Source organism: Schistocerca cancellata, chromosome 1 (assembly GCF_023864275.1).
Source record: "Schistocerca cancellata isolate TAMUIC-IGC-003103 chromosome 1, iqSchCanc2.1, whole genome shotgun sequence".
In the NCBI taxonomy this organism is placed as follows: Eukaryota; Metazoa; Arthropoda; class Insecta; order Orthoptera; family Acrididae; genus Schistocerca; species Schistocerca cancellata.
In genome coordinates, this window is record NC_064626.1 from 718,833,152 (window position 1) to 718,845,317 (window position 12,166).

Here is a 12,166-nt window from a genome sequence, read left to right on the forward strand (position 1 = left end):
GACGCATTGGTTCAGACACCGTCTTGTGGGATGAAGGTTGATAGTAATGTTTCATTCTTTTGCTTTAAAGACCTGAACACGTTGTGACATAGATACACCTAGGTTAGAGAAAATGGTTCATACTTCGTCGTCGTGAAACCACACTTTAACCACATTTACTAACATGGATTCTCTGTTTAACAGTCCATTTTACCAAAACGCTTTTTCACTATACCCCACTGAAGCACATTAATTGTCTTTTCTTCCATGGACATCTTCACTGCTTTAGAAATCTGACACAGGGCCAGATCGTGTTGCCTAAGGAGCACCTGCAGTGAATAAAGCCCAAAACATTTTTCGGGAGGGTATTTTACAATCTGTTCAAGATGCTCAGCGCTCACTGCCCAATGGGTGAAACACCTGACAACCCTCGCTCTGTACCCTTGAACAATAAAATTTGACTCGTCACTGAAAATAACGCGTTTCCAGTCATTGGAGGCCGAAGATTTATATATTTTTGTCGCCGCCAACAGATTTTTCTTCATGAAAAATATCATGTCGTTTTTGGAAACCCAGAATCTACTCTGTAGGAATCAACATAGATTCCGGAAACAGCGATCGTGTGAGACCCAACTCGCTTTATTTGTTCATGAGACCCAGAAAATATTAGATACAGGCTCCCAGGTAGATGCTATTTTCCTTGACTTCCGGAAGGCGTTCGATACAGTTCCGCACTGTCGCCTGATAAACAAAGTAAGAGCCTACGGAATATCAGACCAGCTGTGTGGCTGGGTTGAAGAATTTTTAGCAAACAGAACACAGCATGTTGTTATCAATCGAGAGACGTCTACAGACGTTAAAGTAACCTCTGGCGTGCCACAGGGGAATGTTATAGGACCATTACTTTTCACAATATATATATAAATGACCTAGTAGATAGTGTCGGAAGTTCCATGCGGCTTTTCGCGGATGATGCTGTAGTATGAGAAGTTGCAGCATTAGAATATCGTAGCGAAATGCAGGAAGATCTGCAGCGGATAGGCATTTGGTGCAGGGAGTGGCAACTGACCCTTAAAATAGACAAATGTAATGTATTGCGAATACATAGAAAGGAGGATCCTTTATTGTATGATTACGTGATAGCGGAACAAACAGTGGTAGCAGTTACTTCTGTAAAATATCTGGGAGTATGCGTGCGGAAAGATTTGAAGTGGAACGATCATATAAAATTAATTGTTGGTAAGGCGGGTACCAGGTTGAGATTCATTGGGAGAGTCCTTAGAAAATGTAGTCCATCAACAAAGGAGGTGGCTTACAAAACACTCATTCGACCTATACTTGAGTATTGCTCATCAGTGTGGGATCCGTACCAGATCGGTTTGACGGAAGAGATAGAGAAGATCCAAAGAACAGCAGCGGGTTTCGTCACAGGGTTATTTGGTAACCGTGATAGCGTTACGGAGATGTTTAGCAAACTCAAGTGGCAGAATCTGCAAGAGAGGCGCTCTGCATCGCGGTGTAGCTTGCTCGCCAGGTTTCGAGAGGGTGCGTTTCTGGATGAGGTATCGAATATATTGCTTCCCCCTACTTATACCTCCCGAGGAGATCACGAATGTAAAATTAGAGAGATTCGGGTGCGCACGGAGGCTTTCCAGCAGTCGTTCTTCCCGCAAACCATACGCGACTGGAACAGAAAAGGGAGGTAATGACAGTGGCACGTAAAGTGCCCTCCGCCACACACCGTTGGGTGGCTTGCGGAGTATAAATGTAGATGTAGAACAGCTGCTTTCGTATCTTCGGCCCACATTGAAGAAGCCTACACCATATCGCTGAAGAGTCAGTTTAAACGTACCCAATATACCTCTCTGAAGATCCTTACCGGTCTTGAGAGGATCAGTTCTACAGTTTCTAAGTAGAGTTTTGTCAGTTTCTGGTATAGTTTTTCGTTTTTGTCCACATCTGCATTTTCTCTGTGGAGACAATGACATAATATCACCAACAACAAAGGCAATGTCTCTTATAGACATAAATCCGTGTTCATAACAGCAAGTGTTTTTGCCCACTTCTTAGGTGAAATGTCCATTTTAGCACAGTTTTCTCGGCGACAAGACAAGTAACACATGCTGTTGCCATACATACAAGAACTGAACTGAACGGGACCTACAAGTGTTGTTTATAGTCAAGGCAACAAAAGCCCGCCAAGAATCCAACGGATAAAATAAGTTACAGATAACCAACTTCAATTCTTTGTAAAACATGAGCTTGCCCCAATTAATTTGCACAGTACTGTACGTGGTTTCGCGAGAAACTCGTCACTTTTGACACTTCCTGCCAGATTAAAACTGTTTGCTGCACCCGGACTTAAACTTCGGATCTTTGCGGCAACTGTTCGGCCGACTGAGCTTCATTTCCGCTCGTGCTTCGTCTCCTCCCTTGCAAACATCAGAGATGTTCTTCTGCATACCTTGCGGGACTAGGACTCCAGTAAGAAATGATACTGTGGAGAAATGGCTTAGTAACAACCTTGAAGATTATTTCCAGAAGAAATTATCATCATCAGCGGAATGTGCGCTTGTTTAAATCGAGAGAATTGACACCACTGAACTTTCTGACCGCCTCTTTCTGAGCTCCATTTAGTCTTGATAAGAAAAGACGTAAGTTATATCACACAGACATATGCATCGTCAATGTCATTATTAACAGATTGCAGGTATTGCCCAAAGAAGGGTACTGAAGGACTTAGATTGCTGAAATAGATTCTAAATTCATTTTTTGTATACGCCAATCAAATGCCCACGTGATCACACCGGACCTTCAGAGAACTCCACTGGGATTTTTCCTATGGGTTAGTCCGCCCTCCCCCTCCCTTTACCATCCCTTCCTTCATCTCTTCCTAACTGTGTTATAGCTTTACTTCGCAGATGCTATGGAAAGTTTGTGAAACTTGATGTAAATAAGCGCACGGTCTAATATTGGACTATCACTTCAACCTAATATTTAACTTCCGCATTACAACCCAAACAATCAAAAGAAAATAGTGTAGTAAATTAAATATACATTGTAGTCTATTGAATAGCTAATACTTGAAATACCGTAAAAATTTCTTCCGCCTCCACAATTGAAACCAACTACGCTAACCTCGTTCTTAATTATCACGATTACGGAAAAAGTTACTCAGCTACAGAAACTCGTCACAAAGTTGTCAAAAATTGCACCTGAACATAACAGAATTTGTCGTAATTTTATAATGTTAGATGCTGTAAAATTTTCAGAGTTTGCGGAACTCAGGCGATGGCGGAATTCCGAAGTTCGACAAACCTGATAGTTACTAGCAGAATTTCCATCTGCTTTTCTAACAGTACTGTGCTACCTTGCTCTCGAAGTAATTCTGCAACTTTTATCAGGGAATATCTGCCCCGTTGGTACGTATTTTCCGTCCGTGCTGCACCGACCCACGCAGCTCTGCGATGTGAATTACTTGGTTGGCGCGCTGGCTCTTCGTTCGTTTAACTGTCACTTTTTAAATTGTAGCTGCCGCTCAGCATCCCGTCACGTGAAACGTCAGTCATGTGTGCATGCATTCTGCAGCGTGCTGTATTGTGTGGGCGACAGTAACCGCTTCTGTTTATGGGGCCATATCGTACGCTGACATTTTATTCATTGACGCGGCATTGAAATTTCGCCTCCGTATCGTTAATCCTTTGTCGTGCCCACATCTTTCCGCTACTGACAAAGCGCGATGTTTAATCATTTACGTCACTGCTACCGTTCCGTGAGGCCTCGTTTATTCACAATAGTCTCGTCGATCGTTCGTAACTGCAACTTTTTCCATTATATCCTACGCTTCGTTAGAGCGACGTTTGCGAATACACATCCTGGTTTTCTTTGTCTTTTTATTGGTCAATGAAACATTTTGTTACTCTGGTGTTTGACCAATCTTTTCGTATTTCATTAGCGTGTAACAGCAGTTCGAGCCGAGGTCATCAAAGACGTTAATTCTTGAGCTTCATAAGTTATATTAAAATAGTGTTTAAATCAGTATCCTGCGTGTATATGACTAGTTCATTGATCAAATGAATTTTTACTTTATTGTTACCAGACTAGATAGAGCAACAAGAAGGTTAGCACGTTATCTTTTTCCGTTTCTGGTACCAATGTATTCATACACAGCTCTCTGCATACTATCCTTTGTTCACTATACAACTTCCTAAAAACAGACTTGTCAAAAGTGCTTCTTCAGTAATTCATTCCCTGCTACTAGATTACACACAATGCATTTGATAATATTTACTCTTCTCAGAGAAACAACATTGACACAGACAGTACTATCAGGACCCCAGGGATTAATGAAAGTACTTTAAGACATCTGCAGGAGAAAGGATGACGTCATCAGATCGCAGAGAACTGTAAATAAGGTGCTCGAGTAAAAGTACTTTGTGAGTTTGTCGCAGGCTCACAGGCTATTACCGTATGAGGAGGCTCATGTCTTTTTTGTGAGTAAGTGCTAGGCGAAAATGCGGCTCCAGGAGGGTCAAGGCAGACATCTAGGTGTGAAAAAATTCATCCTATACTTAGTATGTACTGCAACTGATGGGGATACTTTTACTGCGACAAGTCATTATTGTTTGTGAAAAATATTGAAGAAAAATTTGGGGAAGTTGAGTCATTGGGAGAAATTTGCAATGGATCACTGTCGCTTAAAGCCTCCTCTGCTACGCGAGCTACAGCTCTTCAGGCATGTGAACGTTTTTGTGAATACCAGTAACAAATGATCCCCCCACACAAGACTTCGATTATGGTCCAAGGAATCATCTTCCACTGAGCTCCAAAGGCAAATCGTGCATAGTGAGATGTACATTTTCTTCAGTGTATCTAAGAAGGCCCAAGCAGGTGCCTTTGTCTTAGACATTTTCTTCAGTGTATCTAAGAAGGCCCAAGCAGGTGCCTTTGTCTTAGCCTTTGAACGTAATGTCCTCCCGGAAAAGGTTATTCGTGTTGTACAGGTGTGACATGAAATCGAACGTCTCACTGCCAATGAGATGCTTCTGATGCTTCTACTTTGTGGTCATCTTGCTGCACAGCAAGATGACTAAAATGTGAAAACTGCAAACGATCACTCCATGAAAGTAGTTCTTGTGTGAACAACTACCTTTGTGTGTCAGCTGCACAGAACGTCATCCTCAACGTTCACTGATATGCCCAGTCTTCTAGAAAGAAAAGAAAATCCAGGAAAATAAATTTACTGACCACCCATTGTATACTGTGGCATGCAAAAAATATGGACACCTACTTCCTGTTGATATGACGTCCAAGTAAGTCACAGCCATCGTTGCCGCAATCTCAATTCGTTCTCCCACTACCCTCCTCTCTTGTGGTTCCCATGGCATTCCCTTCAGGAGCCACTTCCTTCTCCCAATCACAGCAGCAGCATCCTCTTCAGATGTATACTTGTGACAGGACTCCCTCTTGGGACCCTTCTCCCTGGGATTGCACAGATCAGAGGCCCAAGGGTAAGAACGACAATCGGGACAAGGCCACTCCGGTGCCCCAAACGCGCAGGATCGTCCCATGCTGTTGGATTATGAACAATGCTCAAAGATGCGACAGGCAGTGTGATCCAAGGGCATAACCAGTCCTCCTGGCCCCTTCACAGCTAATCTGGATGTCCATAATGTGAACCCACTTGGTTATTTCAATGCACTTTCAGCGAATACCCCTTCAGCGTGTATGGACCTTCTGACTGATAGTTTGTTACTCTACTTGGCGTCTTAAACCATACTTGGCTCAAAGGTGTCTTTCCTACCCGTAGATTATATTAGGTCTCTACTCTCAAGCCCTTTGGCCCTAAATCATTGTGCTTTCTGGAAATGGCAATCCGCAACCCACCATCTGGTATGGTTGCAAAGACCGATCCAACAGGCTTTTTCTAAACGCCAATACCTCATTGCATTCTTTCTTTGACGTACATAAGGCGTATGACACTGCTTGGAGCCATCAAATGTTACTTACCCACTATGGTTGGGGTTTTGAGACTCCGTACCGATTTTTATTCGCCATTTCTTATCTCACCAACTGTTCCAGATTGGAGTCCATACTTCACTCAGTTCTCTTATTACTGTCAGTGGGTTAGTGACCTTTGCTGGGCAACTGGTCACCCTTGCACTATATCTCGAGAACAGTTGCATTTGTTACAACTCCCATTCAGTAGCCTCGTCTGAACGACGTCTCGGATGATGTTTAATGGGCTCCTGTGTGGACCTTTTCCCATGATTTCTAGTTATCTACAGCATCTTGTGCAAAAATGCAGGTTATAAATTTCTGGCATCGTATCATGGTCCATCTGACGCAGAACACTGAGTAACTAGCTCCTGGAAGTTGTTGCACATGCCCCAGCGTTTGAGCCTCTATTTTAATAGAAAGCTGACTTGGCTGCCCTATGTTCGTTAACTAAAGACTAGTTGTATGTGGAAGCTAAACGCTCTCTTGTTCCTTGCCCACACCTCTTGGGGGTGCGGATCGTGCTCCTCTTCTCCGTATTTACTGGGCCCTGGTCTCATCCTGACTGGACTAGGGTTGTCAGGTTACAGTGAAGCACACTCGGTTTTGAATTTGGTAGACCACGTCTATCACTATGGAGTTCGTCTGGCCACTGGAATCTTCTGGATTAGTCCTGCAGACAGTCTCCTTGCTAAAGTGAAGATCTTACCTCTTCAGTTCCGATGGTACCAACTCTTGGTCTTCCATGCAATCGCAATTTGGTCATCCAATGTACCACATTCATTTTGCATACAAGGGGCGTCAACCTCCCGATATTCGCCCTTGGGTGGGATTGCCAGTTGAAGTGCGCCTCGCAGCCCTCTGCCAGGATCACTGCCTTTCGTCCCTGGAATGTGCTCCCCAACCCTCCCTTGGTTGGAGGCCAAGCTACGAATTAGGACTGATCTATTTCAACGTCCTTAAGCCTACCACCCCCATGACCTTTCTGTGTCTGTTACTTCCAGTTCATTGGCAGTTCTAGATTGCTACCATTCTTTGCACTGCTGGCTTTCAACCTGTGGATAAGAGAGGATATACTTTTACATCCCCTACAGATCAGGAACACCATTAATTGCCAGGAACATGTGTTCTTACAGATGAGCTGAGAGCTATTAACAGAACCCTCCACTTTATTAAATGGGCCTCCCTTGACTGCACTTTAATATGTAGTAACTTAATGAGCAGCCTTTAGGCCATTGGCACATGTTACTCTTGTCACCTTGTGGTCTCTGCTATTCAGTACCTTCCCAGTAACACAGTCATACTGACAGTTCGATTGTCTTTATCTGGGTCTCAAGTCATATGATTAAACCAGGGGATTAACTGACCTACAGTTTGGCTAAAGGAGTGATTACTTAGCCCCATTCGCTCTGGTGATCTCTGGTGCCAATTTGCAGGTGCAAATCAGATCTCTGTTCACTCGTAGATGGAATGAAGCTTTACTGGCTACTGCCTCCTCCAATAAACTCTGCACTATCGAGGAGACTGCCGCTGCATGGTGCTCTTCCTTTCGTTTTTTTCCCGGAGGACTCTCCAACGTTGTAGACGTGGAGCCTTACAGATAGTAGCCCATATCCTGGTGGAATGCCCCCTTCTTCTGGCCCTCCATGATGAGCGTGGCATTCCGAGTTCTATGACCGTTTTAATTTTCAAATATAAGGTTTTACGCTACAGTCAGGGCAGGGAAAGAGTGGTTGGGGTTGGGGCATCTCCTGCTGCATGCTGGGTTTGGGGGACTCCCGATCCTGTCTCTTTGACCAGCCCACTCTTTCATCTCTCTCTTACTGTGTTTTAGTTACTTTTAGATGCGATTTGTGTCCTTTTCTGCCGCATTATGTTTTGTATTTTAGAGGTATCACACTGTTCGTTAGACGCATTGGTTGCACTAAGCTGGTGGTGAGACTACTCCCGTCGCATGCAGAGGTCTGTGGACGCCCACATGTTGCCTTACCTATTTTTCTCCTGTTGTTTTCATTATTGACAGACCAACCGATGTCTATTACACTTTTGGCCTTCTCACCTTCACTGTTCTGAATTGGTCGACTAGAAGACATTCTTCGCTCTTCAACTGTCTTCGTCCTTCATGAGGCTGGCAGGAGTCAGCAGACGTGGGGTGGAGCTTTCTTCGCCATTGGATGATCCCTGCGAGACCCCTCGTCATCTCTGACCTCCGTTCCAGCCCGTACGATTCTCCGTAAATTCATTCTCAGCTCTGGCATAAGTTTTGACTTAAGTGCTTTAGTTTTACTGCTCCTATGTACTTTCATCATCAGAAAACGTACTGTGTGGGCGTCACTAATTATTCCTGATGAACTACCCCTGGATCGAGGGACTGATAACTAAGCTGTTTAGTTCCTTGATCCCGAATCAGCCAACCAACCAATCACAAGGTATTATGCATAACTGCTCTACTCTGTAACAAGTTCTCTTCATAGAAAATAATTGTAAAACTGACCTGTGGTATTTCATGGTGTACTTTCAGGTGTTCAGTCAAGTTGCTGATTCCAACAGGTTATGGCATTGCTCAACCACGTCCAGTAAATCTGAGTGATTATGTAGTTTTTTGTTCTCTCACACTAAGGGAATAAACACAAAAAAATAAAAAAACCGCACCACCACCAGCAACAACATCAATATCATCAGTTTGAAAACCACTGTCGATTTCAGGCCTGCTCCAGACTTCTACATGGATTACGTCCTTCACTCGTACGCATTCACACGGTATGGATATTTCTTAATGTCATCTATCCACGTGCTCTGATGTCTATTCGAATACCGCAAGGAACTGATGTTTCATCAGCTTCACCTTTCTAATGTTTAGATGAAACCACGTCAAACGAAGATTGTGAAAGGACGTTTCATGCGAAGCCCATTCGCCACAAAAATAAAATGTTATTTACATTAAAATTTTAATTGCGAAACTTATAGAATATTCTGAGGTTATTCTGGCACAATATTCAGTCTTGAGTTAGTTACAGAAGGCGACTACGAAACACGTAGAATAATCAGTAAGTAATCACGGATGTGAACAGTGGCTGGCAACAGCTGCAGTGCTGGGCTGTCTTCATAGTCCTGTGTTGCAGCTGTTGTATTCAGTCGCTATCGGAAATACTTTAAATAGACAAGAAAACATCGTACAGCTTTAATAATGCAACTTGACGGTTCCCCTGAAAATACTGGGGTGAATTACTCGGAACGTATTTTGCAAGAAGGAAATAGTATTGGTGACTGTTTTCACTGTGTTTTATTCGTTTGATGTGTGCAAGCCATAGGCTTGTTGCGAAATCTAAAATGTTAATATTGTTAAATATTCTGGTTTCCACAACTTCGCCACTTTGAGGTCGATCTCTTTGTGATACAACACTGGACCAATTTCAACCAAACTTGGTACATATATCCGTTACTGTCAGGCAACAACTTACTGTCAGGCAACAATCGCTGTGGGGGTAAGGACCATCTACCTATCACAGTTCAGGAACTATGATGTCATAAACGAGATGCGTCAAAAACTGCCGCATAATGCGTGACGTTTAAATTCTTTACATCTTTGTTACTAACTCTATTCATGGTAGCACCTGGACATTTAACTAGAAATATTGTTTGTAATCAAGTTCTCGGTTAAATAAAATTACAGGGAACTATATTTTGCGTACTATGTTTCTTATTTTGGGTACTGTACTTACGTGTTTGTACATTAGCATATTTCTTTGTACGACTGTTTCATAATTACAAAGTTATTTCCATGAATACATGGAAATGAAATTTTTTCGATATTATACTACAAACAAAGTTCATTTTTTGTTTTCGTTTCTAATAGAAAACTAGTAAAAGAAATGGCCGGAAAATTCCGGGATTGCCAGTTGGTGTTTTATAAATCCCATTACGTGAGGCCGGCCGCGGTGGCCGAGCGGTTCTAGGTGCATGAGTCCGGAACTGCGCGACTGCTGCGGTCGCAGGTTCGAATCCTGCCTCGGGCATGGATGTCTGTGATGTTCTTAGGTTAGTTAGATTTAAGTAGTTTTAAGCTGTAAGGGACTGATGACCTCAGACATTACGTCCCATAGTGCTCAGCCATCTGAGCCATTTGGAGCCATTACGTGAGAATGAAACTCGGGTGCTTTGAATGCAATATTATAAGGAATAGATTTGTGAAGAGATTAAACTTGGACTGTTCGCGATCCTTCCCGAATAATGCTGTCATGATACCATAGTAAAAAAAAAAATTTGTTCAAATGGCTCTGAGCATTATGGGATGTAACATCTGAGATCATCAGTCCCCTAGTACTTAGAACTACTTAAACCTAACTAACCTAAGGACATCACACACATCCATGCCCGAGGCATGATTCGAACCTGCGACCGTAGCGGTCGCGCGGTTCCAGACTGAAGCGTCTAGAACCGCTCGGCCACACCGGCCGGCACCATAGTCAGAATGTTTAACGACGTCCGGTGCGGGCAAGATAAATGTAACAAATGTGTAAATGTTCCTAACCTTAAAACGGAGTATTCTCTCAATCTTCATTTCCAGAAATGAAAGAAAATTGTACACATAGCAGGAGAAATTACGCGCCAAAATGCACAAACATCGTACCAGTTTATGCAAAGAGTTAACGTAATTTTCGGTACCTCTTTGAGGGCAGCGCTCAGTTTAGACCTGAATTAGTTTAGTTCCCACTTCTGTCCATCTGTGACCCGCCACCAATTCCCATTTCTCCGTGCGCGTAAGGGAAAAAATGCACCACAATATGATACCTCCCTCATTCACTCTATTTGTGCCCTCTCTCTCCCTCTCCCTCGCGCGCACACATACACTCACATGCACAGAACCACACTATTCCCTTCCTGTGTTCCTCTCTCTTACTCGTACATCTCTAACCGGAGGGCACACACTCACGTCGACATTCACGTACACAGAATCACACATAGCAGGAACAGAGACGGACAAAAAGTGGGAGAGCGAGGGATTAGTGAATGCGACGGCAGGCAGCAGGAAGCTCGCGAAGCGGCGTTGTTAGCGGTGTACGGCGCCTGCGGTGCCTCCATAAATATGCACACAACAGGCGGCCAGCGAGGGCGGCGCCCGCCTGATTAAAACTGCCCCGGCACCGCGGGCCGTCCGCGCCATTTACAATGTAAAAACCGCGACGTCCGCGCCGCGCCGGGTTTGCAGCTCGCAGTCGAAGCCACACGTAGCAGGGGGGGTGGAGCAGAACAGGTAGGCGACGGTGCCAGCAACCGCCTGGAAGAAAAACACTGACGCCGAAACACCGGGCCGCTTTATTGCCCTGCAGGTTATTTCGCAGTGGCGTTCAAGTCTTTACGTAGCGACACCGTAGCCAGCAACAAAAACAGAGCCGTCAGTTAAGAATACACAGCTAAATTTGTTTCCCTGCGAAATTGCTTTCTTTTCGCAGAGGCACCAGAACTAGTATCCGGCGACGGACAGAAGTTTCTGTTGTGAGCTAACTAGTTGTCGGACTTAATGGCCGTGGTCTGTGAAGCATCCTGCTTTTTAACGTTTCGTCCATGGCTGCTGTCATACGTCAACCTCTCTCCTTGTTTCTGCTCCGGGAGCACACAATTTGAGCTTAGGATTATGCACTCAACTAAAACGTATTTTCTGCACGGTTACCAACTTACATTATATTTTTCTAAAATTTCACTGGACGATATTCAGTCTAATCCAACGGCCTTGCCGCAGTGGTAACACCGGTTCCCGTCAGATCACCGAAGTTAAGCTCTGTCGGGCTGGGTTAGCACTTGGATGGGTGACCATCCAGTCTGCCGAGTGCTGTTGGCAAGCGGGATGCACTCAGTCCTTGTGAGGCAAACTGAGCAGCTACTTGATTGAGAAGTAGCGGCTCCGGTCTCGGAAACTGACATGCGGCCGGGAGAGCGGTTTTCCATTGTTGCAACCTCTCGATATACTACAGTATCATCCGCAAAAAGCTTCAGTGAAGTTCTGATCTTATCCAAAAGGTCATTTATGTATATTGTGAATAGTAACGGTCCTACGACACTCGCCTGCGGCACACCTGAAATCACTTAGAAGAGCGTAGCGTTCCAAAGGATTGGAAAAGGGCACAGATCATCTCCGTTTTCAAGATGGGACGTCGAACAGATGTTCAGAACTATAGACCTATATCTCTAA

The 12,166-nt window shown here is 44.1% G+C and overlaps 1 pseudogene; it reads left to right on the plus strand.

Annotated features, from left to right (window-relative positions):
• The first annotated feature begins 11,697 nt into the window (after positions 1 to 11,697).
• Positions 11,698 to 11,815, plus strand: LOC126102740 (5S ribosomal RNA; annotated as a pseudogene).
• The last annotated feature ends 351 nt before the right edge of the window (positions 11,816 to 12,166 follow it).